Source organism: Podarcis raffonei, chromosome 8 (assembly GCF_027172205.1).
Source record: "Podarcis raffonei isolate rPodRaf1 chromosome 8, rPodRaf1.pri, whole genome shotgun sequence".
NCBI classification, from domain to species: Eukaryota; Metazoa; Chordata; class Lepidosauria; order Squamata; family Lacertidae; genus Podarcis; species Podarcis raffonei.
The window spans coordinates 40,375,857-40,388,979 of NC_070609.1; positions in this window are offsets into that span (position 1 = coordinate 40,375,857).

Below are 13,123 nucleotides of genomic sequence, written 5' to 3' on the forward strand. Positions count from 1 at the left end.
AGACAGTGATGGCATCCCTTCTCAACTTCTGCATAGTATTCCTTTTCATCTTAAGTAATTTACATGAGCCAAGAGAAATTCCTTCAAGTGTTGGTATATAAAGAAGACTACAATGAAGTTTTACAAACTTGCATGCACAAGGTTCCAATTTCAAGCCCCAGCAACTTCAGTTGAGAGAACTATAGGAAGTAAAAGGTGGGAATGATCATTGTCTGAAACCCTGGCTGGGTGCGGTATACCAATGCCCTGATTTGTGGCAATGCTGATTCAATAGGTTCAGTTTCTGGAGCTCCCTTCCCTTCATTTGCTGAAAATATCTGCATGTCTGCTATGGAACCTCAGCACATTGTATGCAATCTAATAACCTGTCCTAGGGTGCAGACTAAATCCATTTAGGCTGCTGGCCCAGAACACACCAAGTACACCCCACTGGCCACAAATTGCACAGGTGGATCAGTCAGGGATGACAAGCATGCGCCTCCATGCCCACCCCTAGTTACCAATCTTCTCTTTAGAAATGTCTGATGGGTCACAGTTGAAAACTACTGCTATAATAATAGGCAGCAGTTGAGATTATTGTTGAAGACCTTGAGTGTCCATCCTTTATGAGATCCACTAGAGGGCGCTAAAGCCTTTGCCCACTTAATCAACAGCATCAGGGAGGTGTTTTTGTGTGCGATATCAAAAGGATACACAATGTTATTGAAAAGGTATTTAGATGGTAACCAACTCCTTTCTGGAACCATCGGTAGAAAGTAGAAAATGTATCTTTATTTTATCCTATGTACTAATAGTGAACTCACTCTCTGAGTGAATCCTTTTTGTAGCATAGGCCATCCACACATGGAGAAATGGGAATGCAGCATAGTTTGCAGAAATACAAAAATTATTTGGGGGAAGCCCAAAGGGTTAGGGCTGGGCTCATTGACTGCTGTGGTGTGGGAATGGAGGGCAGTTGGAATGGAGTATCCTAGAAAAGGGTTACTGGTTTACTGGAACCCTGAACAGGAATACTCTGCATGGCGACATTTTGTTGCAAGTCCCACTTGTTTTAAAATAATTAAACTATTATGAACCTATAGCCATGCCTTAAGTGCTACTTCTGATGAAGCTCACTGGGTAACTGGGCCCAGTCACCATCTCACTCTAACCTACCTCACAGGATTTTTGTAAGGATACATTTAAAGGAGCAGAAAGAGAAAGGATTATAAAATGCTCTCCCCAGCCACTCTCCCTGCCCCCAATGAATGGGAAAAAGCACCTACATCACCCACTGCTATGCTCACACACAGAAAGAAGCTGTTTGCACCCTTCCTCTGTTCAGAACAGAAGGAAGGTTGGTGACCAGTCCTGGCATCCAGTGAAATGTGGGCATGCTTCAGGGGGCATATTCCATGTAGGAGCAGGCAGTCGTCCTTGCATTGTGGATTTTTGAGGGGATATTTACTGAGACTTTTCCTGGCACCATAAGAGGTACTACTAGCAGTCACATTGGTGCCTGTGAGTGCAGCATGGGTGACCCATCCTCTTAAAAGCTTGGGAGAATCCTTTGTGGTGCCCCGCAAAGCAGCTTCCAGTTCATATTCTGTTGAGTCATGAACACAAAGCAGAAAGAAATAGGACTTTTTACAGTTGTGCTCCCCTCTTTCACTATTACCACTGAACAGCAGTGTGTTTGTCACAATGCAGCAGTGAATGTATGAGCCGGTCCCTTTCTCAGTGATATGTACAAGGTTTTGTTCTGATGCTGCAGAACAAGTGCTGGTTAATGTTCAACGTGTATGTCTGTAAGGCAAATTCCATTTTAGTTCAGTGAATAAGGGTGCTCGGACATCAATACTGGCTATGCTAATGACCCCAACCATTAGTGCCTGAGCTCATCTGGATTCTGGTTCTTCATCCTGAGCTGTGTAAGTGCTTTGGGGGAAGCTATATGCTTTCTCAACATCTATGAGTTTAGGGCTTGGAAGACCTTTGCCTGTAAATGAGGCACATCATCTTAGATGTATGTGTTAATTAAGGATAGGCGAATGCCTCTTTTTGATTAATGGTGTTCTGTCTTACCAAGACACTCAAAAACACAATAACTGAGCAACTTATCTCAAGGCCCGGCTCCCTCTCCTCAGTTGCAACCTGAGATCTTGTCCCTGATTGGTTTGGATTGTACACCTCTGTCCCTTTTGACCCTCTTTTACTGCCTTTGAACTTGACCCTTGAACCACAAACCTGGCTCTGCCTGATTTGGATCAACAGCAAGCTACCTACCCCTCCTGTCCCCCAAACTCAACCACCTGGGACAGATCCTTGCTGAGCCATGACAGATTAGCAGTACATCCTAAAAAATAGGAATCATTTATTTCAACATGAATGGTTCAAAAGCAATAATAATTGCAATACCCCCAACTTTCACATTCATCAAAATCCTCTGAAAGACCTGCATTTTAGGGCCAGTCCTACCAGTAAACAAAGTGATGCAGCTGCCTTAGGTAAGTGAAATACAAAAAAGGAGGGGGCATGCTTGGTCGGTGCTGTTAGCAACAATTCCTTGCAAATAAACATTGATGAGTGCACTTGAAGCTCCTGATTCTTCTTTCGCAGGATGCCTGTCATCACATATAACATCATTTGTGAGTCAGGTGGGTTTGGTGTTAAGGGAAATTGCCTCATGGACCAAATTAGGACCCTGGACCAGAGGTATCCTACCACTGCCCAGTATATAAAGCTAGCATTGTTTTTTGAACACCCCCATATAAGACCACTTAGGAGGCTGGTTTAATGCCCAAGAATTAACATTTGTGGTCTTGGTGGGCACTCCTTTATTGAAAGCTGAAGTGCTCAAGTCAGGCGTTTTGACTGTAAATGGGATACTAGCAATACTGAAAGCAGCAGCTAGGGAGATGATGTCTTGTCTCACAAGATGTGTGTGTTTGTGTGTGTAAGAGAGAGCTCATTAAAAACAACATCGTCCTGTGCATGGTCTTATTAGCCTGAGTTCTATTGATTTCCTTTTTCTCTGATGAGAGAAGAAACACAGATTTCAGCTCAGCTTGCCTGTATGGCTTCTGATTAGCAACCCTTGAGAAAAATTCAAGGGAAAGGGGGCAGAAAAGCAAACCGGATGCTTTGGCTTTGGTGCTTGTGTTGCAATCAATAGAAGTCAAACTCCTTCGAGCTTGTGTGCATTTGATGAATTTCAGCTGATTTGGGAGCCTGGACCGACCTCAGATCAATACTAACTTGCTCAAGGGCCGGCCTCTAAATAACAAAGGCAGCAGAGTTTTGATCCACACAGAAGGACGTGTCAGCTTAATGAAGTTTTGTGAGTGCAATTAGCTTTGAAGTTAGGGGTGAAATTCGGGTCTGGCAGATTCAGACGAGGCTCAAATTGGTGTTTCTGCTATTGATTCCTATTGATAGGACACTGGGAGAGTCAGATCCCCGTGACTGGGACTCAAAAGACTGGGACAAAAATTACATCCCTATCCGATACATCCCATTCCTATTTTCAAGACCACCTTATATAAACGGTATTGTATAAATGCCACCTGTATTATTATTAATTGAATTTATATACTGCCCTATACCCGGAGGTCTGAGCGCAGTTCACAGAAAAGATCCACATAAAAACCACAGTATATATAATCAAAATAAAAACAACAACCCAATAACCCGCCCCCCCAAAGAGCCACATTTTAAAAGGGTATAGGATGTCAATCAGATCAACCAAAGGCCTGGTTAAAAAGGAACGTTTTTGCCTGGCACCTAAAGGTGTATAATGAAGGCGCCAGGCAAACTTCCCTGGGGAGAGCATTCTGCAGACGGGGAGCCACTGCAGAGAAGGCCCATTGCGTGGACAGGCAGAGTCCCCCCAACCCCCAGGCGACCCCCGAGCGGAATAATGACTCAATACAATGTGCTATGGGATTAAAATTGGCCACAACTTTATTAAATTTCAGATGTAGAGAGACCTTGGCTCAGGCATTGGGTGTTTATCCTTCCCAGTCCCCAGCCGGGGATCTGGGAGACATCAGGCTTATCCAGAATGTGTGGGGATTGGGCTGGCTCTGGAGAACATATGTTCAAGCAGAGAGCCCGCCCCCCGTTTTGCTGCCGTTGGAGGGGAGAGCAATGACAACCTCTCAGTGTATGGCCAATGCCTCCCCTCAAGACCCCTTTAAAGGGGAACCCTGGGATCACCACCACAAGGGGAGCGTGGGTCACCACTTCACAGCCCCCCCCCCCATTTAAGAGGATAGACTAAAGGATTCTGCCCAAGGCCTGAAACCGCCATTCTGTGGTTCCCAGCACCTGGTATTTAGAGACAGATTGCCTCCGACAGTTATTACAGATGCATAAAAGCAGGTGGTTCCTTTCTGGAAACATTTAGTGGACTTTTTTTCTAATTACTACAGCAGAACATAAAAACCTTAACCTTTACAGTGGTACCTCGGGTTAAGAACTTAATTCGTTCTGGAGGTCCTTAACCTGAAACTGTTCTTAACCTGAGGTACCACTTTAGCTAATGGGGCCTCCCGCTGCTGCCGCGCCGCCAGCGCGCGATTTCTGTTCTCATCCTGAAGCAAAGTTCTTAACGTGAGGTACTATTTCTGGGTTAGCGGAGTCTGTAACCTGAAGCGTCTGTAACCCAAGGCACCACTGTATTTGCAGGACTGGGGGGGGGGCAGAAAATGGTTCTTTCCCTTACAAATTGTAATGTTTTGACAGCTATGTTGCCATTGTGTTGTTTCCTGGTTTTAATATAGTTAATTTCATTTAAAGGTTGGATTTTAATATTTTAAGTACATGCCGCCTAACAATCCTGGGTGTTGCTTCTGTACATACCGCCCCAATGGCCCCTTCCGCACCTGGAAAGAGCCCTGACTGCAAACAAGCCCAGTGCACACTAAGCTGGCCCCAAGCCTCAGAGGCTAATGGTTCAAGCCACAAAACCCCTGAGTCTGGCAGGCCTGCATTTCCCACTTGAATGTCTGTCATTTTAGAATCTGTTTCAAACATGGGAAACCCTGATTCTAGCTCAGAATCCCCCCAAACCTGTTGGCTTCTGGCAATTGGGTGGTGTGTGTTCTCCTATATTGCAATTTTTATAGAATTATTAAATCCCTTTTTATTTGCTGAGTACTTTCCCTATCCTTGGGGAATTCTGTGTCCCAGGCTTTAATGGTGGATTCCAGCCCTGCAATCATGGAAATGTATAGCCACGTTCCTTGCTGTCATCATCAGAGTCAGGTGACAACTTTTAATGGAAAGAGTTCTAAGTCAAAATGGTTGGTATTTCTATCTATTTCTCGTAGAAATGTCTATTGTCTCCCCCTCTTTTTTTCTTTTTCTTTTGCTGTGGCTGTACTGATAACCCCGCACTGTGTCTGATGTTTATGGTCTGTAGACCAAGTAAATTGAAGTAAACAAATTGTAGATTTTTCTTACACTGATGCGGCCAGATTGCACCAAATGTGGCAAACCACATACACCATATATGTAGTGCATATATGGTGCCACAACCATGTCCTTGATGCCTTTGGAGGTTCACTTCTGTTTAGAAATATGAGGGTGAGATATGTGTTTTACATCAGATGTTCTGCCCCTTCTTTCACACTAATATCTTGCCCATAGAATCCAGAATAGACAGAAGGTGTATTTTTTAGCCTTAAAATTTTATTATATCATTTGCATCAACCATATTCCTTTCAGCACCATAGAAGTGAAGAAGAAAGACTTCTCTTCATTTGCCAAAATATCTTTTAAAAAAGAGAGAGGTGTAAGCTGATTTCATTTCATTACACACAAAGAAATGGATGGAACATTTTAATTTGGCTTTCTTTAATATATATTTATATATTATATATAATCATAACAAAAATGCCAGAAGGTTTGTATGTGCTTACCATATAAAAACATTAGTTTTTAGAAGGATACGATACAGAAAAAATCATTGAAATTAAAAAAGTTTTTTTTTAGGCTTTCTAAATCTATTAATACAATATTTAAAAAGACAAAGATTCATAGTTAAACTGTGTGCAGGTTATGGACAAAGGAGAATGACCGCTTTAGTAATACCAGATTTATTTATTTTTTTAAAAAAGATTAATCTGTCTTCTCACTGAAAACAGTTAAATTGGGAATTTTTCTATTACACAGTTTGAAGTCTACACAAACTCCCTTTCCCCAGCTGGACAGAGACAGGCAACATTTCACTCTGTGAGCTGGGCTGATATGTGTTGACTAGCAGATTTGCATTCCAGGCTAAGCATATGTTAAAATGGACTGAGCTGATTCTATGAGACTGCAGCCACTCATAAGGGACTCAGGGAAGTGGCTTCCAGCTGCAGTAGCATGGTCATCGATTAAGTATTCCATAATGGTAAGAAGAAAGGACTTTTTGTCTGGAAAAAATGTGGCAATGGAAGAGAAGAAAGGGGAGAAAGAGAAAAAGAAAAAGGAGGAGGAGCAGCAGAAGGAAGATGAGAAGGAGAAGAACAACAAGAAATTGGAGCAGGAGAAACAGAAAGAGAAGATGAATGAGACTGAGGAGACATTGGAAGAGGAGGAGAGCATATTTTAGGGCTGACGTTCCTGGAATCATGGCAATCTAGAACATTATGAGAACTGCCTGTCTGATCAGATCAAAGGTCCATCTAGTCTGGCATTTTCTCACCAAAGGTGGTCAACCAGCTACCTCTGGGAAACTTAAGAGCAAGACATGAAGACTTCTCTCCTGCTGTTTGTCCAAAGTGCCCGGTATTCAAACTGCATTGAACATGGAGGGTCTACTGACCTACTGTGGCTGCTTGCTGTTATGTATACTAGGTGATGTCTGAGATAGTGGCCTAGTTCAGATACAGAACGATCTCAGTCTGACAAACCATGGTTTACCAGAACAAGAGGTTTGGGCATGCATTACCTGCTTTGTTCCCTCCTTTATCTCTTACAACTTTATACAGTGCTTCTCAGGCTTGTTTCACTATTTTATATCTGATCTGGGAAACTGTGGTTTAAGCTCTAATTAGAAGCCAGGATTGTGAAACACAGTGTGAATGTAGTTGGAAGTGAAACCACAGTTTCCCACTACTGTGGTTTAACAAACCCCAGCAGTATTGAAACAAGGCAAGAGAAAGGAGTGCGCTTTCAGGAAATGATGCTGCTTCTCTGTCTGGTTTTTCAGACTGAGATCACTACAGCTGAATAAGGCTGGACACTCTGTGAAACCTGTAACTTGGGCAGACCTCAATTTTTCAAGAAGCACAGAGCCCCTGCTACTTATTGTCTCTCAGTGATTCTTGGTGACGTGTATCCTATGACACAACCATTAATGTGGTTCATTATGCTGTATGTTTCCCTGCCCCCATGCTGCACAATCAACTATTGTGTGCCAAGGAATGTGCAGTGTGGTGTTGTCATGCTACATGTTGTGTTATATGAAGAAGCAGGAAACAGATATTCAATGAACCCAACTCTGCATCTCTCATAAAGTCTACTTCTGCCATGAAAAAATAAGCTGATCCTAAGTATACACATGTCCTTCCCTCCCTATTTCATCACACTTGATCAACATAGTAGCACCTGTCTCCATCCTGATGCCCTCCAGATGCTGCTGAACTACAACTCCCATCATCCCTGACCATTGGCCATGCTGGTTGGGACTGATGGGGATTGGAGAAGAACTGCTTGCACACAGAAGGTCCCAGGTTTAATCCTTGGCATCTTTAGGTAGGGCTACAGGGGACCCCTGCTAGAAGCACTAGATGGACAGACTCAATATAAGGGAGCACCTTTTGCACATAACCTCTGGCAAGCACTAGGTTGTAGCTAACGCGCAGCATCAGTTGCTAAATATTATTTAACAAAGCCATCAGACCCAACAAATTTTAAAAATTCCATCTAGCAACAGCAGGCATGGCAAGGGGGAGCCATTAGGTTATGTACTTTGCACTAATAAGCACAGTATTAATAGGGAAGGAAGGAGAGCACTTACAGAATACCAGACAGCAGTAGCTGCAGACAGGAAGTTGAGTCCAATATTTCTCAAGAGAGGAAGTTGTGAAGGTGGGTGTGTTCTTATGGACTGTATGTAAAGAGCGTGGATAGTCAGCGCAATGCCCTCAAGATGTTGAGGACCACAATTCCCACAATCCCTGGGCATGCTGGCTGGGGCAGATGGAATTTGAAGTCTAAAACAGTGGAAGCACATCACATTGGTGACCCTTGACATCGAGTATATCCAGTTGGAAACCATATTCTATGATGGACAGTGTAATCACAGTCACTCACTAACTGATAGTGCAGTCCTATTCCTGTTTGCTCAAACACAAGTCCCACTGAGTTAAATAGGACTTACTCCTAGGTAAGAGGGCTGTGAATTTATAGACTGAGGGGCCCTGAGCATATTCTTGAATGTAATTCAGCTTGAGCAGGAGTTTTCCCTTAAGGAGCCAGGTGGCCTGATGTCCTGTAATTGCCTAAGAAGAACCAGGAAACATAGTTGGTCTTGTTTAATTTCTCTCATTAAAAACCCCTTCCTTCCTTCCTTCCTTCCTTCCTTCCTTCCTTCCTTCCTTCCTTCCTTCCTTCCTTGACATTCCTAATACTTTTCTCTGGAGCAGGAATCAAGCCAAAATGACCTTGAAGGATCACTTTAAACGAAATCTGTTGATCTCTCTGACACCTGGATTTTTCTCACTGCAGGGAGTTTTCTCACCAGTCCTGTACTCCCTGTACTTGGATTCCTAATGCTGACTGGTGAATGGCAGGTCACAGCACACCATGGCCTAGCAACCTGGTTATTGTGAGTCCAAACAAGCATGTTTGTAAAACTCTTTGCTCAATGTTTTTCAAAACTTTTTTTCTTCCCTTAAAATCCCCTAAATGTTTCTCCTAACAAGGGACCAACAAATTCACTTTCAAAATGTCTTTGGTGAAATTCCATGGCAACTCTAAAAAGGACAATGAAGTATCCTGTATCTAAGGGGATTCATGGTAGTGTTATATAATACTTTAAGAACAGCATAGTGCTGTCTCAGGCTATACTTCCTAGATATCTATCATGTACCATGATGCTAGATCCCACAGGACTCAGATGAGTGCAAGATTCAGGTCACTTTCCTCAGGAGAGAATATTCAGTAGCTGGTCCCGTGATCTCCTGCCTAGAGGATGTTGACCTACAACCAATCTTAGACTTAGAGGATGAGACTACTGTTCTTCAACCTTAAGTCCCCAGATGGTGTTGGACTCCAACTCCCATCATTTCCAACCAGCATATCCAACAGCACCTGTGTACCCAAGGTTGAAGAGAAATGTTCTAGACCTCACAGAAGCCAAAGGACATAGAATTGGGTGAGGGCCTCTTAAGGAATGTAGGTGTCTCCTTCAAGGAGGTAGGGCTTAATGCAGAATAGGTCTTGCCAGCTTTAGAAGGCCTCAGCTGGCTTCAGCTCCCTATTGTGGCAACATCTGTCGCAACTCAGCCAGCAAGACCTACTGGGAACTGTCCAGAGTTCTTATTCCTGGATAGAGAGACCTGCCATGACCACCTGTCCGGATTTAACTATACTTGACCCTGCCCAGAACCATATGTCCCCATTTTCCTGGAGTTCAAAAATTCCACCCATTTTCAAAGCTTTATGGCTCGCAGGATACTTGTAGAGTTCTATAAATTATGCAGGCAGCACTAACCTTGGTCTCATCCTCCCTTAGGGAGCAAGTATCTCATTGAGTCATGAGTGACTTTGAGGAGATGCAGATGGTTTCTGCTCATTTGAATTTGATTCTCCCATTTAAACACGCCTTTGGGGAGCTCGTTGAGTCGACCAGTTAACCATTTTGAGCAGTCGGCATGAGCCAAATCTGAGGTGGCTTTCATAAGAAATCCTCTATCTCTAGTATCACCTTGCTGGCGTTGTGCATGTGCACATGATGCCTGTTCAAATGTCAACATTTCCTAGTCTTAGAAAAACACGGGGGAGTCCCTTTGGTAGGGAACTGGCTGGTTGTGGAAGTGTGGGAAATCAAGTTCTTGAGAACCAATGCCTAAATGCAAAATGCAGACACATATTAACACAGTTATGATTGGTGTGCATGTGAATAAATCAGGGTATTTTTCCTTGCAACATACAGGGGAGCCAATGGGAAAGGATTGTGTTATATCCATGGTTAGTTAGAGTAAACCCACTGAAATTGGTGGATATGGCTAACTTAGGTCCTTTAATTTCATTTGGCCTATTCTGACTAGAGCTTGGTTGGTGATAACCCTTTGTGCATGAATTGGAGACTTATAAATTCAACATACATCAGAGCCTGTGCTCAGCTTCCTCTGGCTCAGCCTAGTGCTTTCCAGATGTTCGGACTACAACCCCTGTGGCCACTGGGTGAGGCTGACGGGAGCTGTAGTTCAAAACACCTGGAGGGCAGCAGGTTGGGGAAGGCTGGTCTGGGACAAGGCATGGCAACCAGCACCAGTCATGCAGCTCAGGGCCTTTATCTGCAGGACTGGGATGGCATGCACAGGATTCAATACTCACATTTCAACTCGGGATTAAGGACAAGGTGACAAAGGGCACACCATGTTCACCACCTTCCCATAAGTTCAAGATTTCTCCCCTCTCCAACAAATAGGGAGGAGAAGGTGGTATTCAGTGACAACTGAAACTGCTCCTGTGACCTCCTCCCACCAATGGGTTATGTGGAATACTGGAATATGCTCTAAGATCTGGGTGTTTTATCCTTCCATCTGGTGTCCACATCATTGAAAATAAAATTGGATCCTAAGGGACTTTAGGCCATGTACATAATACAGCTGTTGTCTGGACAAAATGTAAATTTGCAATAACAGGAAAGAATGTGATCACAGATGTACGGAATTTACTTTTCTTTTTCAAAACACCATTCTCTGGAATGAGAAGTATATTTCTTCCATTTGCCCTCAAACAGGATTCCAGCTCTCCCACAGCATATCAAGGCAGCAGAAGGCACAAGGTCAATGCACTAATAAGGCAAAGGAATACGATTCCCAGCCTAAAAGTTTCCCCAAAGTTTGACCCACAATACTATTCAATGGTTATTGTTGTTGATTAATCCAAAAGTATCTACCTCTTTTTACAACTATCAAATTTTCTACAGTTTTAAAAATGGAGAATATCCAAGAATGATAAACTCTGAGAAGGTTTACTTCAAAACTGACCCTGACCCCCCCCCCCGAAAAGAAACCCCACAACTCACACAAAAAAGAAATCTCAACGCATCTAAATTTGAAAGGGGAAGAAGGAAAAACCTGGTTTGGTTTTCTTTCTTTCTTTCTTTTTTTATAGAAAAGCAAGAATTCCCAGAAAGTAACCTGTAATTTAGACAGTTAGCTTTTGTGGGTTTTTAAAACTGTAAATAGTGTAGCACAGTTTGGCAGTAATTGGTACAATTGCTTATAGACCACACAGCATGTCTACGTCAGCTACTCACAGAATGTGGATATCTGGTGGTAATTTACACAGCTTAAAGGGAGCTATTTAAATACTGCGCCTTGGCTTAGTTTTACTGCTAGTGGTAAACATTCTAGACAGAGATGGTAGACAGCATATGAGCTGTAATTCATACTGTTTTGGACAGAAAAAAGTTAATAAAATACAAGCAAAACAGAAAAGTAGAATGAGAAGCAATGCTGCAGATAAAACAATCAGTCAGGTTTAGCTTGGGCCATGAACTAGAAAATCCATTGGTTCATGCCCCTGTAGAGAAAGTTTGATGCAATGAAGACAGATGAATATGTGTGGAGGGAGCATTTTTCTTTTCTCTCTCATAGAATCAGAAAGTTGGAAGGGACCCCATGGGTCATCTAGTCCAGCCCCCTGTAATGCGGGAATCTCAACATGCAGTCCCCCATCCAATTTGAAACCATTCTGGACCCTGCTTAGCTTTACAAATGTGCTAGCAGTTTTTATTGCAGATTGATTTCTGTTCTGGGCGATGAAATCCTATTTGCTCCTGGTCATCACCACCACAGGGGTTGGTACAGTCCATAAAGGTGCTTTGATTTGGACATGATCCAAACTAGCCCTGATTAATACACTTTCTGTCTCTGCTTCCTTGGAACATGCAAAGCAGCCCTGTGGGTGCTAGTCATCTAGGGCAAAGGGGCTCTGCCCCACCAACCTCACAGCCTGCCTGCCTTTTTTCATACAATGGCTTGTGGCACTGACCGTCAGCTTCCTCCTTCGTAGAACACAGCAGGGAGGAGGATGGGAACAAATGCAGAGCCAGTTGGTACCGCCTGTCATTGTCTCGGCCTCTGCCTCCAGTTGGCCTCCCTGCCTTCCACCCTGTCTCAGTTTGCACCATTGGTGGTGCCTTAGCAGGTCTGCTGCAATCTCTGCTCACGGCTATTTGCTTTCTGGAGTTCCCTGCTTTTGAATGGCCTGATCAGGCATCTGTGGAAGTTTTACTATTGCTTAGGCTTTCAAAGCACGGGAGGAGAAAGGTGATTCCCCTTAAAGCTGAGGCAGTCAAGTCTCCTTCTCTACGAGGGTTGTGGAAAGGCAAATTTCTTCCCACTCTGATATCTCCAGAATTTTGCAGGTGCAATGATGTGCTACAGGCTATGGCCCACCTGTAGCAAGCCTTTGCAGTCATTATGGACTTCATTTCGGAACCTGGTACAGATCCCATTGTCCAAGTCAGTTTTCAAATCCCTTTTAGAGCCATTTCAAGTGCACTTACCCTGACTTTTACAGCGAAAACCCCATGACTGATTTTTTATTATTATGTTTGCACTGTATTCCATTTCTCCAGAAATGTTTGCATCATTTCCAATCAGTTCTCTCTGATCCACCAGTCTTTTATTTCATCTTCCTTGATTTCTTGTTCTTTGTTTTTCAGGAGAGGCAAAGAAAAACCCTGCTTCTGGAGCCATCTGGTTCTATGGTACATCTTGTTCAATCTCACAGCCATAGCACTGAGATCTGTTGCCAGATTCTGAGACATGCTCTCCACTGAGGATGCCCCCCAATTAGTGCATCTGTACAAAGATACACTAACTGGGGGATTACCCTTCCCTCCCGAGATGATCCAAAATGTTGCACTGGTTGCACTGGCAACAACCTCTGCCGCCCTTAGCTGCAGAAC